Source organism: Mesocricetus auratus, unplaced genomic scaffold, assembly GCF_017639785.1.
Source record: "Mesocricetus auratus isolate SY011 unplaced genomic scaffold, BCM_Maur_2.0 Super-Scaffold_100027, whole genome shotgun sequence".
NCBI lineage: Eukaryota > Metazoa > Chordata > Mammalia > Rodentia > Cricetidae > Mesocricetus > Mesocricetus auratus.
Window position 1 is genome coordinate 20,470,814 of NW_024429208.1, and position 17,727 is coordinate 20,488,540.

Below are 17,727 nucleotides of genomic sequence, written 5' to 3' on the forward strand. Positions count from 1 at the left end.
CTAGCTAGCAGCCAAAGACAAAACTAGACTATACTCCTCTGTCAATTGCCCCCAAAACAGTTTTATAACACAGAGATACTCCAGGGACAAGCCATTCCATTTGAACTCTGAACAAAATTCTTTAAAGATTCTTTTTGAGTGTGGTGAAGTGAGCTATGTTCCATAAACCAGAGATAGAACTCAACAAGAAGAGCAAATATTCTCTCTCTTTCCCTGAACAAATACTGTTGAGAAATTTGTTGGATTTTCTTTCATAATTTGCTTGTTCCCTTTTCTCTCCTGCACATAGGTAAAGAGTTGTAAATAGACTTCTTAAAATTTTACCTCAGTATGATCACAAACTTTACCTAGAATTTTAACCGCAGCATATTTCATGACATATATGCTTTCAGTTGCTTTCCTCACTGGAAATTCTAATTAAGAAAATGATTGTCTCTATGAATGAAACTTTCCTAAGGTGTAGAAATATCGAGTCAAATGATGTCTATATTTAGCTGTCCCACTTAACCCTTTCTAGGTATGTTTGTGTGTGTGTGTGTGTGTGTGTGTGAGAGAGAGAGAGAGAGAGAGAGAGAGAGAGAGAGAGAGAGAGAGAGAGAGAGAGAGAGAGAGAGATCATAGTTTCTCATTTGGACATATAATATGCTGCATCCACTGAGCAGCCTGTATCTGAGAATGTGGCGAGGGTGTCGGGATTGATGACACAGAGACCCGAAGGCTCTCCTTTATTCCTACTCTGGCTGGTTATTATATACCCTGACACCAGAGGTGGATGTGGGTGGGTCTGAGGATGCAGTTAGTCTTTGGAAAAGGTCAAGGGCAGGGCAGTTCCCATGGGCAAGCACTTTTCAGGAACTTATTGCCCCGGGCATTGTATTGTTTTTAGTAAACATTGTTTTACAGCTGCCTACTCCCAGGCTGATGGGAAAGTGGGTCTCTGAACAAGGTCTGGTGTTCCCACAATAATATTCTAATGACACAAGACACAGAAATGTTTTATTTATTACATGCCTGATTACAGAAAAAAATGGTATTTTATATGACTAATTATACCATGATTCTCATGTCATTTTTCATTGTATGTTAGAAAAACCAGTTAGTGCTCTACATGTGACAACAGTAGGAGTTTCCTGTAGGACTGTTTGGTTTTCGTATTAAATTTTGCTATTCATAGTAAGATATACCACGCCTAATAGTGCAAGTTACAGATAGCAGCCATCCCTAGACACCAAACTAAACTGCCTGGAAAGAATTGTCAAAGTCTTTGTAACATCTGTTTTCTGACCTAGTAAAATTTTGACTTTGTAAGTTTAAAGGGAGCTCCACATTTCATGTAAAGTTTATGATACAGGCCTATGCCGAGAATGTACTGCTAGACTTTAAAACATCCACAAGTAAAGCCATGCCCTTCAGGGTTGGGAGACATTGTGTTCCAGGTATGACCTCTAAGCTGGTTTGATTGTTTGTATGCTAAAACAGGTGCAGAACAATGACTATTGGGGTCCTTTATCCTCACCACCTCCTAACTTTCCCCTTTATCCCAGATTGCTCATATTCAAAGCATGTACCTTGGCAAGTAAGTATTTAGCATCATCTTTACTCTTCAGTGAATTTGTGGTTTCTGATTCCTTACTGAGGAAGAAAAGGGGATAAGTCTAGAAAAAAATATCCCCAGATAATTATTTCTGTTTACTATTTTAACATGCCATATCCTCCTTATGTGAACAGCTCTGTGGATAGTAATTCAGTCTTCATCTATTTGAACAAGGGGATTTCTACCCACATTCAGAATGCTGGGTGACAATGCATGAGATGAGCTATTATAATTTAATTTCCATTTACCTGGGAGCAACCAGGGTTCCCCTTTCTGATTCTGTCACTGTAGTGCAGCTTCACTGAAATTGTGTCACTTGTTCCACTAACCCCAATGTAAAAGGAGAAGTTATTTCCGGGCATCCCCCCCCCCCACCGCCGCCGTCACAACAGTGCCTCTTCAGTGTTTGGCTTGCTTTTGCTTACACTGTGTTCTGTGCTTTTCTGCCTCTGACTGTGTTGTTTCCCAGAAGTTGTGATCTTTCGATGGAATACAGAGAACACTGCTTCCGTTTCAGCCAGTCTTAAACCTGACATCACTGAATTCGCCGATTGTAGGCGGGGATGCTACCATTTCACACAGAGGGTTCAAGGTGAGTGTGAACAACAGACTCACACCCCACCTCTCTGCTGCTTTTACCTTGAGAGCTGCCGCAGTTGGTACATTTCCTCATCTAGAGGGTTTGTGTAAAGTGTGTCATTCCAGCCTCTCACAAGGCCCACATGAGCAAGCAAGAGAAAACAAATGAAGCACATATAGCTACCGATCGAGTTAAATTAGAGCATGTTTATGTCTTTATTTAATAATTGCATTTAAGGGTATTTTTAAATTATTACATGTACAGTTATAGCTGAAAATCAAAGTCTCAGTAGAAATAAAATATATTTTCTAACACAACCATCAAAATTGTATTTTTTTTTAGAAATTGATTTAATTTAGAAATGTATTTCTGGGCTATAATTATCTGCATAATACTTGCTTTTATTGGGGACTAAATAATAAAATTTCTAATAGGAAAATAATATTAATCTTCACACCATAATGTACATGTATTTGTGTATATGTGTATATGTGAGAGAGAGAATATGGAAATAGTTCAGAAAACACAAGGAAAAATTCAAATTTCTGGCTGCATGGATTAAGAGTTAAGAACAAAGCCTCTCAAGATTACAATAAACATGTCCCAAATAAGGGAATTAAACAGAATGATCTCTTGCTCCTAGCTAACCAGACTCTTTGGAAGTTAAATCTTGAGAGTATAATTGTGAAACTGTCAGAGACACGCAGGACTGTGTCTCTATTTGTTGTATTGGGTTATTTACAAAGAACCAAGGATACTGCTGGAAAGATAACAGCATTATTGTTTCAAATCCATCCATGCCTTAAGTTTTTATCTCCATAAGAGTCACTAGGCATGATGGGAAGACAATCAATAAGAACACTGCCCTCTGCCTTAGTAATTAAGGAGATCACATTCCAGGCTGTTGTGAGGGTCTTTTCTGAGTGACTTGCAGAAGTTAAGCACATTATCTACTGACAGTGTCTGTGAGGTCAGAGTGTGTACTCCCAGTGTTTGAACTTTGTGTTTCAACTCCAAGAATATTTCAGATTTTTTTTCTTATAATGTGATACTGGATTTTGTCAAAGTAATTAGCTTTCTGACATTGAACCATACTTTTTGTTTTGTTTATATGCCAGCATTCTTAGGAATTAAAACTCCATTCCATGGAAGGAAAGGGACTTGTTCTTTCCTCTTGTATCTAGTTTGTTCTTCTCTGCATGAAAAGTGCATTTTGCCCTCTGATATGCTATTCCCATGAACATGAGCAGCAGCTCCATTTGCAATTGAACTGCCTCTTTTTGTTGTTAGAAAATTATCACCATGGGGTTTCATGACTCGGGAGATAAGAATGACTCAATTGTTCTTGCCCTTGCATGTGCCTTTATTCTCCAAACAGTTCCCGGAAGACAAACTTCAGGACAATGGACAAAAGCCAGCTAAGCTTCTGAGATGCTTTCTGCCTTGACTGTACTGTCCACACATGGGATGCACATGCACCAAGGTCATGACCTCTGAGCTCCTGAGAAAGGCTGCAACAATGACCCAAGCCGGCCTGAACCAAGAGTCTCTCTCTGAAAGAAAATCTTCTGGGAACCAAGTTCAAAAAATTTTCAAGATTGAGCGTGTTATATTTGGAAGTCACTGTCATAGTAAAATATAAATCACTCTTTTCAAACAATCGGGAGATGCCTTGTGGGGCCAATAAAATGTCTTGGTAGGTAAAGGGGCTTGCAATTCATCCTGATGTCCTGATTCAGTTTCCCCTGGACTCACCAGGTAAAAGAAAAGAAGAAGAACTGACTCCTGAAATTGTTCTCCGAGTCTCACATGCACAAGGTGACATGTGCATGCACACAAACACACAAAACAATGGCTTATAGATTTCATATGTATCAATAAGATTTGTGGAAGAGGAAATACTTCCGGCACCAGAACTGGAAAGTAAGGGGGGCTTTATTTATTTGTTTTATTTGTGTGTGTGTGTGTGTGTGTGTGTGTGTGTGTGTGTGTTCATCTGTGCACTTGCAAGGCTGCCAAGGTGCACATGTGGGAGTCAGAGGACAATCTCTGGGAGTCAGCTTTCTCATTCCATAGTGGGTTCCACTTATTAAACTTGGGGTGAGAGACTTGTGCTACAAACACTTCCATCTGCTGAACCATTTTGCTGAGCCAGAGAAAGGAAGAAATAAACAAACTCACAGACCAGGAGCACACAGGTCTGTCCCTGAAACAAGGTCACAAGTCAGAGTCTGAAGCCATTTGCAAAGTGCTTTATGAGCACCATGGAGTGAAAAGTCTGCTACCAAAATTGGAAAAGAGAGATTTCTCAAAGTAGTTATTTTACATAGGGCTGGGCCAAGAAAGGTAATTTAATTTTCATTTACAACAGTACTCTCAAACAAAGACTGACAAAAAGCAAGTTCAGAATGTCAAAACCGAAAATGGCCCTCATGTTTGCCAGAATGCTTGTACATGTGATAAACATAGCTATTTACCAAGGGGTCCATGTCTATACACAATTATATTTGACATGTTTACCTCCACATCAACCATTTTGACTTTCTCATGACTTGTCTCTGGTTACAGGGTATTTTAATAAACGTTAAAATTGTCTCATATTGTTTGGTTAACAGATTTGTATTTCATAGTATTTCCCATCGTCCCAAGCTTTCTGCAAGATATTCATAAATTTAGAATAAATATGTGAATAACCCAAGTTCTTTCTATGGATGTGGAATGCAAGGTATAAAATGCATTCATCTAGATGAAGTGAGAAACTACACAATTCCTGGCTAACCAAGGACACCTCCCTGCTTCTGCATTATGTTTGCTTCAAAGACATTTGTGTTTCACATGGGTAAATCTCCATCCTAAGATTTTAGCAGTCACGCAAAATATGATGAAGTCTCACTTAATATATTTACACAAAGCAATGTCTGATCTCTAAAGAGGGTAAGTTCCTGCATCTAGAAATAGTATCATAAAAATCACCCTGCTCAAAAAAAAAGTCATAAAGTCATCAGGATATGACTTTTATTTAAAAGGAGAAGTTTGCTCATATGCAAATTGATTCCTATTGGAAGATCTTGCAAATACTTTCTGAACAAAATGAGAGATGAGATGGATGCTCTAAAGACATTTGGAAGAGATACTGTTGTATTACTCCCAACAGACATGACTTACTCTGTCATAGGGACAATTATTATTCGTTTGGACTGTAATGTGACTGGTTTGAAGTACTTCTAGTTATTTTAAAAGAGAACTGAACAGGAAGACTGTCTTCAGAAAGTGAGAAAATGAGCTCCCATGAGAGAAGGAAGAGAAACTGGGGAGAGAAGTAGGAGTGGGAAACCTGTATGGGAAGGACAGCAATTGCTCTAGAAATAGCTTGTCATGGAAAAGCCTAGACTCCAAAGCAGCTGTTTACACCCTGTGGGTCACAGGCCCTTCAGGGGTTGAACAACCTTTTCATAAGAGCCATCTGAGACTATCAGAAAACATAGATATCTATTTTAGGATTCATAGCAGTAGCAAAATTATAGTTATAAGGTAACAATGAAAATAATTTTATGGTTGGGAGTCACCATAACATGAGGAATTGCATTAAAGGGCCCAATCTTTAGGGAGGTTGAGAACCACTGCTCTGAAGCCGACAATCTTCTAAAATGATCAGCTCCATGTTGGGGAAGGAAGTTTTATCATATTTACTAGGTTTCACACAAAATATGCATGTATCAGAAACTAGTACACTAAATTTGTTAGTCTATTTAACTTTTCTTAGTATACTCTAATTTATTGGTGTTAGGGAGGTAGCCTAGTGTTAAACTAATGCTGAACACATGGAGGTCTTTGGGTTCTGCTCCCAACCTGTGCACAAAAAGTTGTTTATAATGGAAGAACCAGAATCATGTTTGATTGACATGCTCCCTCAAGTCTCAGGTTTGTTTTTGTTTCCATGATAGAAGTATCTTGCAGCCAATCAACTTTTACCACTTTAAAAGAATAGTTAACGCCTTGCCAGGCTCAGTCAACTAGAGAGGCAACTGGATCAAAGACAGATTATTTACTTGGTCACTTGGTGCTCATCTTTCCATTGTCCTGTGTAACAACTTTTCTAAGATTTTATTTTATAGTTATTAGCTTCTTAGGGATTAATAAAGAAATAGGTTAATTTTCATATATGTTTTAGGAACTTAGCTTTATTTCATTATGTGTTAATTTATAATTGGTTAATTCTGGTTAGTTTAAAAACTCAAAAATTGTTTCATAAAACAGGATTATTACCTAATCCATGCCTCCAAAATAAAATTCTTAGCAATTGACATGGAAGGAAATAATGACTATAATTATGCCTCTCGTGTTTCAATAAATGAAATTGCTCATTTGAGTTTATTCACAAATCTGAGATATAATCACTCTTTGTCTGTAGGATTTCTAAGGGTTTCTTTATATTGAGAAATCAATTGCAGTAAAATATTTCAAAAATCAAACCCCCAAGAGATTGTTTAATGACTTTGAAAATAACTTCCTTCAACTCTAGATACTAAATCCATTTAATCACACAAACATAAAATTTGTCTAAAAGCCAAGAATCACTGTTTGCAATCCTGGATTCATTCTTCAGTATGAATGGGCACAGACTCAGTCACCTGTTCACAGTGGTCTCTGATTTCAGGATGCTACTATCTCACAGTCTTACTCATCAGTAACAACAATGACTCTGGTTCTCCATACACTTCCACACATTTTCTATTCTCGAGTGCATGCATGTAAAGTAAAGCATATGTACAACTACCTACATAGATTATAAATATTTTAAAACTTGGTGTGAAAACCTATGTAGGCATTCTGAAATTTTCCCAAGGATGGCTAGTAAACTAAGTCAAGACTACACAGCAGAGCATGGTCTTGTGCTGATCTTAGCTCTGCAATTCTGAAACATATTACCAAGATACCTAGGATATATGGATATCACAGGATAGCCAAAGCACTAAAACTTGCTTTAAAATTCAACTATGGAGGTGTCAATTTCTCCACTTGATCTATACATTAAGTGTCATCCTATTCAAAACCTTCATCAATATTGCAGTAGAAATTGATGGAATAATTTTAAAGTTTACATGAAGAAAAAACGTCCCAGAATGAACAACTCAGTATTGAAACAGAAGAATGAAAACAGTACTTTAAAGTCATCTCAGTTTATAGTCAGTTTATAAAGGATACATGTTCTAGTTAGTCTTAGCTGTCAACTTGACAGATCCCAGAGCCATCTGTGGAAGTCTCAATTGGGAGATTGCCCAGATCAGATCAGCTTGTGGCCATGTCTATGAAACACTGTCCTGATTATTGACTGGCATGGGAGGTTCCAGCCCACTGTGGATGATGGCATCCCAAGGCAAGGTGGGCTTTGCTGTATAAGAAAGCAAGCTAACCACAGCCCCAGGAGGGAGCAGGCCACTGAGCAGCATTCCTCCATGATTTCCTGCCTCTGCTCCTGGTTGACTTCCCATTCTGATTTCTCTTGGTAGTGTAGCTGTGACCTGCAAGTGCCAGGCAAACAAAACCTTTTCTCCAAGTTGCTTTTGGTCAGAATGCTTTAACACAACAACAAAAAAGCTAACTAGAATAGTATGTGTTCCATATCCCTGTACTTATTTAATCTCTGGATTAAATAAGTCCCCCCTTTTCCTATTAAACTACAGTTGATGCTAGAAAACACATGCAGCCATTATTTTAGGTGCTGATAGTGCAACCAGACAGAAAAGAGACTCAGTAGTTTCCATGTTGAGGAATGAAATAAGAGTTCATACAAATGACACTTACAAAAACAGATTACCCAGCTCACTGTTTGGCATTCATTAGCATGTCCCTTAATGTTCTAATATGAAAGATGTGAACTGTGAAGCCTTTCATCCTGGTGGCTGCCTCCTGCCCTATCAGGTACAATGAAGATAGTTTTGCTGCTTGGAGAAAAATGTTAATAGTAACCAGGTCACATGAAGAAGAATAGACTTCAAGAGAAAAAAATCGGTTGTCAAAATTAACAGGGATGTTTTATTAATGTTAAAAGATTCTGATCTTTGAATCCATTAAGACAAAGGTACAGAGTCTTGCTCTGTCTTCTACTGTGTGGTGTTGGTGGGCTAATTCACCATCTTTAACCTTGTATAAAATAAGGCAAATAATATCTAAATGAGATAATGTGTGTAACATTGCCTGACACACAAAGGCACTTACAGGATAGCTATTACTATAAGCATTATCTGCATAGCAATTTTTCCATTTATAAGCTCTTGCACATTAATCATGTAATTTTATCTTCATGACTACTCTGTAGGGTACTATTATTTCCATTCTATGTTTCAGGAAACGGAATCATAAGGAAGTTCAGTCACAACCAGAAAAATCTGGAGAAGAGTATTTCTTACACACATAAGGACAGAGAGAGAACTGGAAGTGAAAGTTCCTTAACACTCCATAAGTGGCAAGTTTTACACAACTATTTTCATGACAATATAGTCATTCCTTAAAAGTTCGTCTCACTTTAAATGTCTTTTTATATTCTGGTGAAGATAGATACCTCTCTCTCTCTCTCTCTCTCTCTCTCTCTCTCTCTCTCTCTCTCTCTGTGTGTGTGTGTGTGTGTGTGTGTGTGTGTATGCATGTGCAGAGGGATACAATGTCATAGAATTGTGATATGTAGATAACAAGAGATTATTAATCACATATTTTGTATATTTTTATTCAAAAATCTCCAAGAATTTTCTAAAAGTATTTTCTTATTTTTCTTAAGATTTCCCGATCCTCTACTGTATGAATTTTATTGGGATTAAATATCTAACAAAATAAAATACTTGTAGCCATACTACCCAAAGCTGACAAATAGAAAATAATTCAAATGTTTCAACTTTCTGACACCTGAACATTGCTTAGAAAGCATATGTTATGTTGGACCCCGATGTTCTTTGCATTTTTTTTGCACTTTTTCCTCTGCTGGAGAGCAAAGGTATTGGGTCAGTCCCTAACAACAACAACAAGATTGTCCCTCCTATTCTGGAGATTAAAAAATGTTCCGGAATTCCTCAGGCAGCCACAAGTGTGAGTAGGAAGTTGCTAAATCTGTGTTTTGCCCTTGTTATCCCATGGAATCCTGGAGACCTGTCTAGCTTCCATTAACATCCTTGCAGGTGGTTGGGAGTATAGCTCAGTGACAGAGAACTTCTGCTATGGGCTCAAGGCCTTGGGTTTGACCCCCAGGATCAGGAATAACAGAATGATGCACAAAAGATTACAGGTTTCACTCCCCATCTCTACAGTCTGTTTGCAATTCATCAGGGGTTTCTGAACACAGACTGAATCCTGGAAATTCTATTGGTATGCCATCACTTAGCATCCTGCCAGTCACAATTCAGACCTAATCATTTATTATCTCCAGGCTAACTGTAACATGTCTGACTGACCACAAGTCCCCAAAATTATATACAGGTGGCTTGTAGAAACACTGTTTTTATACACTGGGATATTTAGAGAACAGTAGTCCAGAAACATAGCCTCCCGGCCACATAATAAATAAATATGGTGTTATCGCTTGTTCTGTTGCAGTTTTATGAAAAAATAAATAATACTAAGTTTATCACAACTTCAGAGACAATAAAATTATGTACACAATGAGTAGATATCCTTCACTGGCCTGAATTCATGGGTCAAATGCTTCTATGATAGCAGTCCAGACATCTAACTAGGAAAATTGATGGTGACAGTCCAATTCTTCAAATTGCTGACAGTGTTTTCTGATGTCAGGTCTTGCCATGGAGTCCATCAGCTCATCCATGGCTTCAAAGGTATCAGCACTTTGCTTATGCCAAACATGAATGAGAGAATCAAGCTGCAGAATGGCTTTGGAAATCACAGGAGTCTGATGGCATCAAGTTCAGGGGTCTAGAGATTAAAGCTTCCAGAGTTCTTAAAACAAAGTGGATCCATTTGTGATTCCTGAGTGTATAAAGCAATTCTGTAGCCATTTGCACCAGCTTCAAGGTGATCTTTCATGAAAAGGTGATAGAAGCACTTTGATGTTTCTGCTCAAGTCCTTGATAATGTTGTATATATTGTTGAAATCTTTGACTCACATAAATCTGAAATTTTGACTATAAATGTCCTCATGTGGATGCTCTTCTGGGTGCATACAATAGACTTCTAGTTGACAGAGATATATGAGAGTTCCCATGAGTGCATACAGGAAAATATATAAACATAGACAAGGGTAGGGATGGCTTAGTCAATAAAGTGCTTGATATTCCTGTGTTCAAGCACCAGCACCCATATAAAAGCAAGGTGTGGTAGCATATACTTGAAAATTCCAATGCCAGACACCTGGGAACAGGGAGCTCCTGGGACTTGCTGATCAGTCAAATTAGAAAGCCTTTGGTTAAGGAGAAAACCATTTCTAATAAAAGATAAGGTGGATAAATCCTGATGAACATCCTGAAGCTGATTCCTGGCTCCTAGACACATTCACATGCATGCATCTACACATATTTGAGCATGTGTGAGCATGCACAAACACACACACACATATGCATATACCCTCTGTGTGTATGTATATATAAAATACTGAATAAGGTCTTGTTGTAGACCTAAGTTTTCTATTATTTTTAGTAAATATTAAGAAGCAAGATGTTGGATCTTATGCTATGGCTACATTTATTGACTGAAAGAATTGCCAAGCTGTCTTCCAAAGTCATTACACTATTTTACATGCTCAGGTAGTATTGAATGACAGCTCAGTTGCTCTGTATTCTAATTAGCATTGGGTGCAGCCAGTGTTTTGCACATTTGAGCTTTTCTTTGTAGTGTATATTGATGGCTTCTTAGTATGTGCAATTCACTCATGAGATAAATGCCACTTCATAGACTTAGCTGTATATATTCTTGGGTCAGGTGTCTCTTCAGTTTTTTTTTTTGCCTATCTTTTTTTTCTCCTTTGGACACTGGGCATTGAACTCAGGGCTTTTTGAAACTAAACAAACACCTCTGGCTCTAGGCCCTTTTTTGGCACATTTGATCATTTTCATATTGTTGAGGATCTAAGAGCACTTTGTATATTTTGGATGACAATGTTTTATCTTGTATGTTCTTTGCAAATGTTATCCTAGTCTATGGTTTCTTTTCTCATACCCTTGATATTGGTTTTTAAGAGAAATTTTCAGTCTTAAAGTTTAACGTATCACTTGTTTGTTTCATGAATCATGACTTTACTATTACGTCTAAAATGTCAGTTCTGAACCCAACTTTGTTCAGTTCTTTCTTGTGTAATCTCCTAGACATCTTAGATTTTGCATTTGAAAATTTTATCTTTAATACACTGTATATTGATCTTTGTGGGTTTAAGGATTTAAGGACTGAGACTAGATTTAGATTTTACGTTTTGATGTCTAGTTTCTTCCACGTTATTTTTTTGAAGACTATTACAAAGTCTTTGCCTCTTTATCAAAAAACAATCAACTATCTTTATAGAGGTCTATTTTTGAACTATTTATTGCCCTATTTCTTTAACTGTTTCACAAAGAGAATCAACAACAACAACAACAACAAAAACCCATCTCCTTAAACCCTTAACAAATTAGAATAATACTACAGAGTACCAGGTGAAAGCTAATGTCTTGAACTGCAAGCAAGCAGCAGAGAGGACACACTGGGAATAGCATAGGGGTTTGAGAACTCAAAGGCCCCTTCCAGTGGCACACTTCCTCCAACAGTGCCTATTTCCTAAATATACCCAAACAGCACCATCTACTGGGAATCAAGTATTCAAAAATCAGAGCCTATGGGGGACATTCTCTACTGAACTATTGGCTACTGATAGATTCTAGGGGAGGAAGAAACATGTCCTACACTTGTATACCACTACAAAGCCCAGCAACCTTCCAAGACAATTTCAAGCCCATGGTCACACAAACTGCTCTGATTAAACTCAGTGATATATAAAGCAAAACAAAAACAAAGACATGAATGCAGGGAAGGAATTTGAATGAAGAAGGGTAGATTGTTAGAGATTAGGAACAGTGAGTGTGAGAATAATTATAAAGTATTATTTACATATGTAAAATTGTCACAGATCAAATTTAAATATTAAAAAGCACCATCAGATTTCTTAACTAGTTTATCAATCAGATCAGCCAAGTTAATGAACAACTTTCCTGAAATCATTTTTAAGAACACAATACAAACAATAGAAAAAAATCCACAAATTAACACAATAAGTAGGATGATATGCTATAGGTTTATTCAGTATAAGATAGTTGGTAATTTTTAATATTCAATTATCTAGTAACTTTAAAGGTTTTATGCTTAATGTCTTACATATTGACAAGATGAAAACCAAAAGAGGCCTAAATAATTGCAGAAATGTCCACTGCTAAGAAGACATAGTACCACTAAGACATTATGGTTTCAATGAGAAATGTCCCCTGTATTAGTCTGATATATTTGAACAGCCCAATATGTAGAGCTGTTTGGGGACATTATAGAACTTCTAGAACATAGACTTTCTGGAAGAAGTATGTCAGTGGGGGTGGACTTTCAGAACTGATAGCCTTGTCCCACTAACAGTTAACACTTTTCTTCCTACAGTTAACTAAACATATGATCTCTCAGCTTCCTGTTACTGCCTCCATGTCTTCCCCTCCTTCAAGAACATCTAGCCTTCTGTAGCTATAAGGCCAAAATAAAGTTTTCCTTAAGTTGCTTTTGATCATGATATTTTTATGACAGTAATAGAAAAGTAACTAATGCAGATACCAATTCTTTACAAACTGAGATTCAGTGACCTTCTAATCTACTCTTGTAGTAGCTTTGTAAACATTGATGAATCCACACTAAAATGTATAGGGAAATATTAAAAATAATAAAGAGAATTAAGAACACTTTATCTCATTGATTGCTATAAAGCTCATTTTGAAGACAATCTTGTGACTACTGGGAAATTAGGACACCCAGGAATTCTCCAATAAGCCTAGACCACATAGACATACACAGATTAGTGAAAACATATTAATAACTAAGAGAGAGCTAGCCAATAAGAAGCCTGAAGTACTGACCAAACAGTTTATAATTATGTAAGCCTGGGTATGCTTATTTGGGACTAAACAGCTACAGAACTGGACAGGACAGAAACTTCCCTCCACAAATTGCTGTAGTTATGGTGTCTCTTCACAGTGATAAAAACCTAACTAAGACAGTGGTCATGCCATTCTAAGTAGCAAGACTCCTTTAAAGGGAAGTGACTAGTGCCTTTGAAAGAGATTACATCTTGAGTGCCTAGTATAGCTTTTATTTAAAAGGAAAGGAAATTTTGAGGACTGGATATCTTCTGCAAACATAATGTATTATTTATAGACAATGCTGATAACAATGTGAAAAATATAAAGTCAACATATACTCTCTTGAGACATATGGAATAATAATTTAACAATATCAGTAGTTGGAGTGGAGAAGGGAGAGGTAGACTTACAGAGGAAGGAAGATGGTAGAGAAAATATTTACTAGGCTGGTTCCAAGGAGAAGTCAAACTCACTGAGGAAGTTAGGGTATTCTTTTGGTCTCCGTAACTTCACAAAAATGTCACTTTAAGCAAGGAAGTCTAAGTCTTTGCATGCTAAATTTAAAATTTAGACTAGTAATCAACAAAAGAACCAGTAAATTTGACTTCTTTTCCATGACAAGGACTGTCCTGATTAGTCTTTATTGTGAACTTGAAGCAGTCTAGAGTCATCTGGGGAATGGAACCTCAATGAAAGAAAAAACTACCTCAATCAGATTGATGTATGGCCTGTTTCAAATGATGATTGATAGTAGAGGGCCCAGTCTACTGTGGGCAGCACCATCCCTAGGTAGATGGTCCTGAAACAAGAAACTTAGCTGAACAATTGAACCAGTGTGTGTGTGTGTGTGTGTGTGTGTGTGTGTGTGTGCGTGTGTTTCTGTGCAGATCCACATGAATTTGTGTGTATATGTAATGGATGCCATAGGTGATATTACTCTTATGAGACAAAGTCTCATACAACCTGGAACTCCCAGATTCAGCTAGATAATCTGGTAAGCAAGCCCCAGGCATCCTTCAGTCTCTACCTCTAACTTTAAGTTGGAGTTTAAGTTCTTAAAGTTGATTTTATCCTATAAGAGAGAAAAAAATCAATGACTCAATACATCTGGTTAACTCACCTCCTCTGTCTACCACAGTTTAGAAATTTTCCAGCATCACTTACACAGGAGAGTAAAGCTCATCTGCATTAAAACATTAAATGTAAAAATGTTTAAAATTGGGTTCTACCCAAGTTAGTCCTATGGAGAAGGGTCCATGTAACCTTTGGTAATTTTTAATTGAATGTTTAGTGATTTGATGTAAAGGAATAGACTGAATACAACTTGCATGTTCATGCTGGTGATTAAAAGGAAATTTGGCTTCTAGACATGCAATTATTCATCAGTAAGTATCAGCCAGTTTACTGTTTACCTCCTAGCTGACTGTTATCATAGAGGATAAAACTGGGAAGATTCCAGTTTTAGAGGCCTCACGAAAAAGTGAATTGTGTGTCAAAATTATGGTTATATCATTTGATCAGAATTTATCGAAGCCAATGTTTAGTCTGTTCATGTTTCTGAGCATATTTTCTGTATTTAGGAATGGGATACTTGTTAGTCATGGGTGTGGGTTATTTCATTCCAAATAAGATTATTGGAAAAATTAAGCAGATGCAGGAAATAAAGTTGTTGTCCACAAATCAATGGCATCTGTAGATGTGGCACCTGGAACTTTAATACATAATCCATCCAACTGAATCTTACTAATATTTTCATGTGAGGGTAGAGTGCCTCCTTTATAAGATGAGATTTACAGTCACTCTTCAAAGGGCATCTAGCAAGGACACAAACTTCAGTGTACACATTTCATATTTTACCATGTTGCCCACCATCATTTAAGATTTTTCCACAGGTTCAACGGGCATTTGATTTTACTTATTTGTTAATTTCAGTATATATTTAATGTTGCTTTTCTCATAAGTCAGGTGAAGGGAACACAAACAAAGCTTTAAATACAATGCATGGTTCAGAAAGGTGTAGGGCACCAAATGGACATTGACGGTGTACTGAGTGAAGAGGCGAATGAATGAATGAAGATATCCCTATCTTCAACTTGTTCGTTATCTACCTAGAAATATGCTGTCTAAGGCTGTGGAGATATCTCACGAAAGCCCCTCTTGTGTAGATGTGAGGACCCAAGTTCTGACCACCAGGATCCACATAAAAAGCCAATGGGATAACACGCTGCTATAACCTTAATACTCATGGGCAGAGAGGGAGACAGATGAATCCCTGACGCTTATTGGTGTTGGCTAGCCTGCACAGTGAAGTCAGCAAACTTCAGATTCAGGAAGATATTCCATCTCTCAAAATATATTTGAAGATATGTCCAAGAAGGGCAACTGTGATGATAACTGAGAAATGCCACCCATGGACTCAGATATTTGAACCCTTGGATCCCAGTTGGTGGTGCTGTTTTGGAAAGGTTATAAAAGGAACAACCTTGCTGAAGGACATATGTAACTTGGGGTGAGTGAGATTTGAGAGTGTCCCTAGCCCTTATGCCATTTCCAAGCTACTCTACTCTCTTTGCTTAGCATATAAGATGTGATCTCTCTATCTTGTTCTGGTGTCTTGCTGCCATGCCTTCTGTCACTATGGACTCTACCACTGGAACTTTAAGCCAAAAGAAACTCTTCCTTCCTTGAGTTGATTTAGTCATGGTGTTTATAACAGCAACAGAAAAGTAACTAACATAACAGCCAACAACATCTAGCTTACACACACACACACACACACACACACACATACACACACACACATACACATTGAATAATTAAAATATGGTTAGTCTAAATTAAGAGTTATAAGTTTAAATACACCTCAGATTTGTCTAAACATAAAAACAATAAAATGTCTAATTAATGACTTTTATACGATTAATGGTTGAAATGATAATATTGTGGCCACATTGAGTTTAATGAAATATATTAAAATTAGTTTAACCTGTCTCTTTTTATTTCCACATTTTTGTTAGTGTAGCAACTAAAATTTTAAGACCATAATTGCTTTCTATTTCTGTTGGTCAGCATGTATCTAGAGCCATTAAATCCTGGGCTGCTTGCATTTCTGTACCAACTTCCTTAATAAAACAAGTGCTATTCATGTTCTTGAATTATCATAATGAGTTAAGTTTTTAACTCAGGGATTTTTTGGTAAATAAAAATCAATATTTGTGAGGTTAGGATCAGTCATTAATGGTTAGGAATTTTATGTGCAAATACAAAATACTCCATCTCCAAAGAAAATAGATATGCTTTCATATCTTTCCTGGTGAGAAGTCGCCATTGTTCTCTAAGTCTATCACACAGACCAGTGTTGAAAGATGAGATTGACCCTCTTTGCCTGGAAACCAAATATTCAAGGCTGTCCATCATCTGCCCTGACTTAACCCTGTGCTCCTGCAGACACTTCTGTCCAGTTCTCATTTCTACTACAGTCTGTAACATAACAATCTAAGTATGGCCACATTTGTGCTGTTATCCCCCACTTGGCATTTCCCCAGGGTACACTCTTGCCCAGTATTTGAGATGCAAGTTGGCTATTACTATGCCTTGCTGGATTCCTAAACCCTTCCCACTCCACAGTGTCTGATCCCTCCTCTAAATTCCAAAACACAAATATTCCATGTCAACATTATTCTTTAGAGTATCTGTTTCTCCATCATAGGATAGTTTTGTACCACATGTGCAAAGAGAACAAGTGAAAAGAGGAAGAAGAAGAAGAAGAAGAAGAAGAAGAAGAAGAAGAAGAAGAAGAAGAAGAAGAAGAAGAAGAAGAAGGAAGGAAGAAGGAGGAGGAGGAGGAGGAGGAGAAAGAGAAGGAGAAGGAGAAGGAGAAGGAGAGGGAAAAGGAGAAGGAGCAGGAGAAGGAGAAGGAGAAGAAGCTCTCAAACATGGAAAAGGGCTCTGTGCACATCCAGGTCGGTCTTTTAAGCATCGTGTTAAGAGAAGTTTCCCAATCCAATGAGTTGCAGCCACCCTGTGTGCTGTATTCTTTCTCATCCAGTGCATTTCTGACTCAGTATCACAGCCCCTCCCCGGCAAAACAGGAGAGTTTCCAAGACATTCTCAGAGAACAGTTGTTGGTTTGTGTACAAGCATAAGCATGGTTTTATTTTTTGTCTTCTTTATTTTGGGATTTTTTTCTAGGGAGAGAAGAAGGAAGAATAAGATGGGCCCTAAAAGCTGTGTTTATTTATAATCGAACATATCCTTATTTGATAACAGATGATCAATTAAAGTGAAGTGTGAAACTTGAACAGCCTTCTGTCATAAAGCAAAGACATGTGGAGAGCTGACAGCAACCAGCACCTCTTGGAGGCAGCAGGAGCCCCTCGGAAGCCTTCTCTCTTGGCACTGGCTTTGCTATATCAGGCTCGCCATTTCTGTGAGTGGGAACAATCAGCCTTGTAGGTAGTAGGGAAGGA

General features: G+C 37.6%; 1 protein-coding gene across 18 annotated transcripts in view; it reads right to left on the minus strand.

Moving 5' to 3' along the window:
• The window catches only part of Ctnna3 (catenin alpha 3), a 1,429,068-nt gene that overhangs the window by 637,443 nt on the left and 773,898 nt on the right, over positions 1 to 17,727 (minus strand). The gene's annotated exons all lie outside the window — the stretch shown is intronic.